The sequence below is a fragment of the Apium graveolens genome, chromosome 9 (genome assembly GCF_009905375.1).
Source record: "Apium graveolens cultivar Ventura chromosome 9, ASM990537v1, whole genome shotgun sequence".
NCBI lineage: Eukaryota > Viridiplantae > Streptophyta > Magnoliopsida > Apiales > Apiaceae > Apium > Apium graveolens.
The window spans coordinates 68,154,744-68,163,374 of NC_133655.1; the positions used below are offsets into that span (position 1 = coordinate 68,154,744).

At 42.5% G+C, this 8,631-nt stretch overlaps 1 non-coding gene across 1 annotated transcript; it reads right to left on the minus strand.

Annotated features, from left to right (window-relative positions):
• Positions 1 to 2,258: 2,258 nt before the first annotated feature.
• On the minus strand, positions 2,259 to 2,365 carry LOC141687999 (small nucleolar RNA R71). Its single transcript, XR_012561470.1, has one exon. It is a non-coding gene; the product is annotated as a small nucleolar RNA R71 (small nucleolar RNA).
• Between the last annotated feature and the right edge of the window lie 6,266 nt (positions 2,366 to 8,631).

Genomic DNA, 8,631 nt, shown 5'->3' on the forward strand with positions numbered 1-8,631 from the left:
ACAACAACATCCAGCAGCTATATATTCAGCCTCAGCTGTGGAAGTTGACACAGATTGTTGTTTCTTACTATACCAGGACATAAGTATTTGACTAAGAAATTGACAGCTTCCACTAGTACTTTTCCTATCAACCCTGCATCCAGCAAAATCTGCATCTGTGTATCCAACAGCTGATAAGTGGCATTTTATACCACTTAGAACGTCTTAAAATGGCTTAAATTGGTGTCTTGAAATCAAGTATTTTGTGTATTTGATGTGTTTTTCTAGTGTTTGTGCGTTTCAGGGTAATAGTTGCATTTCGGGGGAGAAATCATCAATAATAAGCCTTGGCATGTGTCTAGCATCGCGAGGGGGAAGAAAGGAGTAGATTACAGCGAATAAACGGAGCAAAAATCAGACATTTTCCGGTAGAGGTCTGAGCGCCCGCTCAGCTATGCTGAGCGGCCGCGCAGGAAGCTGCGGCCGCGCAGGGTCGGGAAATTAAAATATTATTTTAGACTTCTACTTCTGTTTGGCTTCTAGCTTCTGAGTAATCTAAGTTTTATGGGACTTCTATATAAGTAGATTCAGAGATGTTTCACGTGTGTTGGATCGTTGTATTAATCGAGGAGCGAAGGAGATAAGGAAGAAAACCATTTTAGCACACCGCAACGAAGAGGATGCATATTTTCTTGTGATTCTTTATTTCATTGTAACGTTGGATGCTAGTTTTCTTTGCTTTGAACCTATTTACTCTTGTGACGTACTCTGGTTTAATATAATTAGTTTAGTTATTATTCTCTTGTGTTTATTTATCTTGTTTTCATATGAACCCATAATGACAATAACTGTTATCATGGGCTAATCGTGATCATGGGGTGGTAACGGATTTACTATGGAATTGTTTAGTTAGTTGTTTAATACCTTAGTGTGTGATGATTGTATGATATCTAGTATTGGTTGTGCGTATTCATCTTATGTGTGTCGCGAACATATAAGATAGGGTGTTAATCTTTTGTGAAGCGACGGTGGATCTCGAGATTTAGAACTTGCCATGCTAGCATAGGTTCATGTATGATGTTGCATGATTAGTGGGTAACTCTAACCGTTTTATTCGCCCTATGTAATCAAAAAGAATAACTTGTGCTTAAATCATTATGTTGTCAATTTCTGTAGACATATAGGGACTCAACATAATTAATGCCTATTCAACTTCTATCTTAATTGTGGATGTTTGGTAGAATGGTATTAGTACAATGAAAGTTGGCTTTTATCAGTTTCGTGTTATTCGATTAATATCATCACTGTTGCATGCTAAGGGTAATAACAATGACTATTGAAGGAAGTAGTAATAAAGTTGTGATCTCATGAGTGTTTTAATATTGTTAATTCGAAGTGTTAAGTAAGTGGTTAATTTTAGTAGTTAATTGTAGTTAACAATTAGTTAATATAATTCTAAGTGTTTTTGTTTTAACATTGAGACGTAAACATACATTGGTGAGTGAGTTTAATTGAACATAATTAGTCTGAGTCTCTGTGGGAACGAACTAGAAAGTATTCTATATTACTTGCGAACGCGTATACTTGCGTGAATATTAGCGCGTGTTTTCGCCCTAACAAGTTTTTGGCGCCGCTGCCGGGGACTCGGCGTATTTGTTTAGTTTATGTACTTACCATCATTGGTCGTTATGACTCAGTGATTAAGACGTGTTACTTATTGTTTCCGGTTGTGTTTCAGGTACTTTAGCGAGCGTTAAGCAAACTCGTTCTCGTACTCACAAGAGGACTTTAGATACAACAGAGGAGACAGACGAAGTTCTTGGTATTCCGGAGAAGATAGATTTTGAAGATTCGGATTCAGGAAGTGAGCAGAAAGAACCAGTAATCATGGGTGATCGTATTGTTCCGGCCGATCCAGCTCTTATGGACTTTTCTCGGCCTAAAATTGATGACATTCAGTCAAGCATTCTTCATCCGGCTATTCAAGCTAACACCTTTGAAATCAAGCCGGGCACTATTCAGATGGTGCATAATTCTGTTTTTTTGGAGGAGCTGCGACTGAAGACCCCAACATGCACATAAGGAATTTTGTCGAGATCTGCAGTACTTTCAAATATAATGGCGTGACTGATGAGGCTATCAAGCTGAGGCTTTTCCCATTCTCACTGAGGGACAAAGCTAAGGATTGGTTACATTCTGAACCAGCTGGGTCCATCACTACTTGGCAAAATCTTGCGCAAAAGTTTCTGGTGAAGTTTTATCCAATGGCAAAGACTGCTGCTATGAGGAGTGCTCTTACTCAGTTCGCGCAGCAACCTACAGAATCTATGTGCGAAGCTTGGGAACGCTACAAGGAAATGTTGAGAAAGTGTCCACATCATGGAATGCCAGATTGGATGGTGATCACTGGTTTCTATATGGTTTGGGGGCTCAATCTTGGCCCATGCTCGATGCAGCAGCTGGAGGCGCCTTGTGGGCTAAAAGCTATACTGAGGCTTATAATCTTATCGAGACTATGGCTGCAAATGAGCATCAAAACCCAACTCAGAGGATGATGCCTGGGAAGGTAGCATGTATTCTGGAAGTCGATGCAACCACCGCTATTGCAGGACAGCTCCAAGCGCTGTCTATGAAGGTCGATTCTCTAGCTACCTACGGAGTCAATCAAATAGCTATGGTCTGTGAGCTTTGTGCAGATTCTCATGCTATGCATCAGTGTTCTCTTGTCAACGAATCTATTCAGTATGTGAACAATTATCAGCGACAATAGCAGCCTGTGCCAACTACTTATCATCCTAACAACAGAAATCATCCAAATTTCAGCTGGGGTAATAATCAGAATGTTATTCAGCCACCATATCAGCAAGGTGTGAGTAAACAGTTCAATCCACCTGGATTCCAGCAACCACAGCAGTATGCTCAAAGGAAATTATATCCTCAATAGGGAAGTGCAGCTGCACCCACTAGTGCTGATTTTGAGGAACTTAAGTTGTTGTGCAAGAGTCAGGCGGTTTCTATCAAGACCTTGGAAAATCAAATCGGTCAAATAGCTAATGCAGTGCTCAATCGTCAACCTGGAACACTTCCCAGTGACACGGAAGTACCAGGAAGGAAGAAAGCTAAAGAGAAAGTCAAGGCTATTACCTTAAGGTCTGGGAAAGTTGATGATGCTGAAAGGGCAAAAGAAGGAGAAGCTAAAGTTGGAGATGAAGAAGCTAAGCAAATGGAGAAAGCGGCGGAACCAAGGAAGACTACTGTTGAACACACTCTGCCTGAGGTTAATATAGGGGAGAAACAACTCTATCCTCCACCACCTTTCCCTAAGAGATTGCAACAACAAAAGTTGGATAAGCAGTTCGGTAAGTTTCTGGAGGTGTTCAGGAAACTTCACATCAATATACCTTTCACTGAGGCTCTGGAGCAAATGCCTAGTTATGCAAAGTTTATGAAGAGTATTCTTTCAAGGAAGGTAAAACTGGATGACCTTGAGACCGTTGCTCTAACGAAAGAATGCAGCGCTGTGCTGCAGCAAAAGTTACCTCCAAAGCTTAAAGATCCAGGTAGCTTCACCATTCCTTGCAGTATTGGCAAGTTGTCGTTTGACAAGTGCCTTTGTGATTTGGGAGCAAGCATCAATCTGATGCCGTTTTCGATCTTTAAAAAGTTGGATTTGCCTGATCTAAAACCCACCTACATGTCTCTACAATTGGCTGATCGTTCTATTACTTACCCAAGGGGCATAGTGGAGGATGTGCTAGTCAAGGTGGATAAGATCTTCTTTCCTGCAGACTTTGTTATTCTGGATTTCGAGGAAGATAAGAAGATTCCCATAATCTTGGGAAGACCTTTCTTGGCTACTGGCCGTACCTTGATAGATGTGCAGAAAGGTGAACTTACTATGCGGGTGCAGGATCAGGATGTGACCTTCAATGTATTCAAAGCAATGAAATTCCCTACAGAAGATGAGGAGTGCTTAAAAGTGGATGTGATTGATTCTGCGGTTACTTCAGAACTCAATCATATTCTAATGTCTGATGCATTAGAAAAGGCCTTAGTGGTGGATTTCGACAGTGATGATGAAGATGGTAACGAGCAATTACAATATCTTAATGCTTCTCCCTGGAGGCGAAAGCTGGACATGCCGTTTGAATCTCCTGGTACTTCTAACCTCAAGAATGCTGAAGGAAAGTTCAAACCATCAATTGAGGAAGCACCTATCTTGGAGCTTAAGCCATTACCTGAACATTTGAGGTATGCTTTTTTAGGTGATGCATCTACTTTACCTGTTATTATTGCATCTGACCTTTTAGGTAGTGAGGAGGACAAGCTCTTAAGGATTTTGAGAGAATTCAAATCGGTTATTGGATGGACCATAGCAGACATCAAAGGGATCAGCCCTTCATATTGCATGCATAAGATTCTACTAGAGGAGGGTAGTAAGCCAACTATTGAGCAACATCGCAGACTTAATCCTATCATGAAGGAGGTGGTGAAGGAAGAAATTCTGAAATGGCTGGATGCAGGCATCATTTATCCTATTTCTGACATTTCTTGGGTGAGCCCCGTGCAATGTGTGCCTAAGAAAGGAGGTATCACTGTGGTAGAAAATGAGAAGAATGATCTCATTCCCACTCGAACAGTTACAGGATGGAGAGTATGCATGGACTACCAAAAGTTGAACAAGGCCACGAGGAAGGATCACTTCCCTCTTCCATTTATTGATCAGATGCTTGACAGGTTGGCTGGTCATGAGTATTATTGTCTTCTGGATGGTTACTCCGGGTATAATCAGATTTGTATTGCACGAGAGGATCAAGAAAAGACTACCTTCACTTGTCCATTTGGCACGTTTGCTTTTCGCAGAGTTTCGTTTGGGTTATGTGGCGCACCGACCACTTTTCAGAGATGTATGATGGCTATATTCTCTGACATGATTGGAAATAATGTTGAGGTGTTCATGGACGACTTCTCCGTCTTTAGACATTCGTATGATGAATGTTTGAATAATCTTCGTGCCGTGCTCAAAAGGTGTGTGGAAACTAATTTGGTGCTCAATTGGGAAAAATGTCATTTTATGGTGCGTGAAGGCATAATTCTTGGGCATAAGGTCTCTAGCAAGGGTCTTGAGGTGGATAAAGCCAAGGTGGGAGTCACTGAAAATCTTCCACCACCTATTTCTGTGAAAGGAATCCGTAGTTTTCTTGGTCATGCGGGTTTTTATCGGCGGTTCATCAGGGACTTTTCGAAGATATCTAAGCCGTTATGCAACTTGCTTGAGAAAGATGTATCCTTCAAATTTGATGATGAATGTTTGACGGCATTCGAGACTCTCAAGAAGAGTTTAATCACTGCGCCAGTTATTACAGCACCGGATTGGACAGAGCCTTTTGAGATGATGTGTGATGCGAGTGATTATACGGTAGGCGCAGTTCTTGGGCAGCGCAAGAATAATCTCTTTCATGTGGTCTACTATGCTAGCAAGACCTTAAATGGGGCCCAAATGAACTACACCACTACTGAGAAGGAGCTCTTGGCTATAGTCTTTGGTTTCAAGAAATTTTGATCTTATCTGCTTGGGACAAAAGTGACAGTATTTACTGATCATGCGGCCATTCGCTATTTGGTTTCCAAGAAGGATTCGAAGCCGAGACTCATTCGTTGGGTGCTCTTACTACAGGAACTTGAGTTAGAGATCAAGGATCGGAAAGGTACTGAGAATCAAGTAGCTGACCACCTCTCTAGATTGGAGAATCCCGAGTCTACTTCACAGGATAAGACATTGATCAACGAGTCTTTTTCGGATGAGCAGTTGTTCGCAGTTCAGGAGGAAGAGCAATGGTTTGCAGATATTGTAAACTATCTTTTCAGTAATATAATGCCTCATAATTTAACCTCAGCTCAAAAGAAGAAGTTTCTGCATGAGGTGAAGTGGTATATGTGGGATGAACCATATTTGTTTAGACAGGGAGCTGATCAGATCATCAGGAGATGTATCTCGTTCTGTGAGACGGAGGGGATATTACGAGACTACCACTCCACAGTTTATGGTGGACACTATGGTGGTGAGAAGACGACAGCTCGTATTCTACAAGCAGGTTTTTTTGGCCTACTTTGTTTAAGTATGCTCATCAATTTATTTTAAGGTGTGATCGTTGCCAATGAGTGGGAAATTTGACGAGAAAGGATGAGATGCCGTTAAATGTGATGCTTGAAGTCGAGGTCTTTGATGTTTGGGGAATCGATTTCATGGGGCCTTTTGTCTCGTCCTGCAACAATCAGTACATCTTGCTGGCAGTCTATTATGTCTCAAAATGGGTAGAAGTCAAAGCTCTACCGAAAAATGATGCAAAGGCAGTGTTGAATTTTCTTCATAAGCAGATTTTCATAAGGTTTGGAACGCCTCGGGTAATCATAAGTGATGAAGGGTCGCATTTCTGCAACCGTAAGTTCACTTCTATGATGCAACGTTATAATATGAATCATCGAGTTACTACTGCCTATCATCCGCAAACAAATGGTCAAGCGGAAGTGTCTAACAGAGAGATCAAGCACATTCTAGAGAAGGTTGTTTGTCCGTCAAGGAAGGATTGGTCTTTAAAGCTCGATGAAGCTGTTTGGGCTTACAGAACAGCATACAAAACTCCACTTGGTATGTCCCCGTTTCAACTGGTGTATGGTAAGGGATGTCATTTACCTGTGGAGCTTGAGCATAAGGCCTATTGGGCGTTGAAAAAGTTGAACCTGGATCTAGATGCAGTTGGAAAGAAGCGAATGCTTTAGCTTAATGAACTTGATGAATTTCGACTCCAAGCGTACGAGAACAACAAAATGTACAAGGAAAAGGTGAAGAGGTGGCACGATAGGAAGCTGCATCCTAAGTTATTTGTGTCGGGGCAACAAGTTCTCTTATTTAACTCTCGTCTCCTACTTTTTCCTGGGAAGTTGAAATCAAGGTGGTCCGGACCTTTTATTGTCAAAACTTTGTTTCCACATGGAGCGGTGGAGATTTTTGGGAATGATCCGGACCAAGCATTCAAGGTTAATAGTCAGCGTTTGAAGCATTACTATAGGGACACGGCAAACTGAGAAGTGGTTAGTGCCATTTTATTGTTAACTTAAGGAAGGTACGCAACGTCAAGATAATGACGAAAATGAAGCGATGCGTGGGAGGCAACCCATGATTTGTTGTTATAGGAACCCTTAGAAGTTAATAACCTATCCAAAACTACAAAAAAAATCAGAAAAACCGGGCTGAAAAAAAAATTCCAGTGACCCCCTGAGCGCCCGCTCAGCTCTGTTGAGCGATCGCTCAGCAAGCTGAGCGCCCGCTCAACTTTGCTGAGCGACCGCTCAGGGGTCGGCTGACAGAAATTTTTTTTAAGTCAATAAAAATACAAAAAAATCAGAAAAATAAACCACAAATTTCAGCCCATAAAACCCACGACTTATTCCCCATTATCCCATGATTTTTACCCATAAACCCACTCCTAATCAATTTCTAACCTAATCCATTCCCTATATATATACATACACCTATCCCACATATCTCCCACACAACTTCTACACTCAAACTCTCTCCCAAACACAAAAACACAATTATCAAGCACTTTTATTCAGATTCAATGGCACCCAAGAGAGCAAGGACTATTGATAGCAACAGCACTGTGCCTACGGCTGATTCTTCGAGGGGTACTACTGCGAGGCCCCAGTTGAATGACAGGGCTGCGGAGGAGGAGTACACTAGGCTTTTGGGGAAGCCGATTCTGAAGGAGAGGGGATTTTTACCATCGGGGAGGGATGGTGAGTTGTTACCTATGATTGTTGAGAAGGGGTGGATAGCTTTTTGAGAGTCACCTGAAGCAGTGCCGATGAGCGTGGTTCGCGAGTTCTATACGAACGCGAAGGCCGAGAAGAATGGGTTTTCTGTGGTCTGGGGGTTAACGGTTGATTATCACCCAGCGGCGATTCGCCGTGTGATTGGGCAGCGAGAGAGAAAGCTCACGGAGGAGAACTGGAACGAGAAAACTGTTGAGGATTTTGACTTGGATTTGATTTGTGCTACTCTCTGTAGGCCAGGCACAGTTTGGACCTTCAAGACTGGAACTAATAAGTATCGTCACTTTCCGGCGATCGCGATGAACAGGTATGCCCGTGCATGGAATGCGTTTATTTGTGCTAATATTCTTCCTTCTTCGCATGCACACGAGGTCACAGTTCAGAGAGCACAGTTGTTGTGGGGAATTTTGAATGAGGAATACTATGTGGACCTTGGTGAGTTCATCTACTAAGGAATTCTGAAGTTTTTGAGGGGAGCTAAGCACATGAACATCCCGTATGCATCCACTGTTACTAAGCTTTGCCGAGCGGTGGGAGTGAACTGGTCGTCTCAAGAGCAGTTGCAGTTGTCGACCGCTCCTATTGATTCCGGGACTCTGAATACGATGCAGGAGTGGACCGGTGGTGAGCCCGAGGAGCATGGACTGGGTTATCGTCTTCTAGGAGGGCGTCCAGCATGAGGTGCTACTATGGCTAGGCCTAGGCGTGATGAGGCTGGTTCTTCGAGAGCTCAGGAGGGTGCTGGGATGGCTGATGCCCAATATAGGAGGCTGTCACGGAGGATGGATGCTATGTATGAGACGCAGAGCAGGTTTG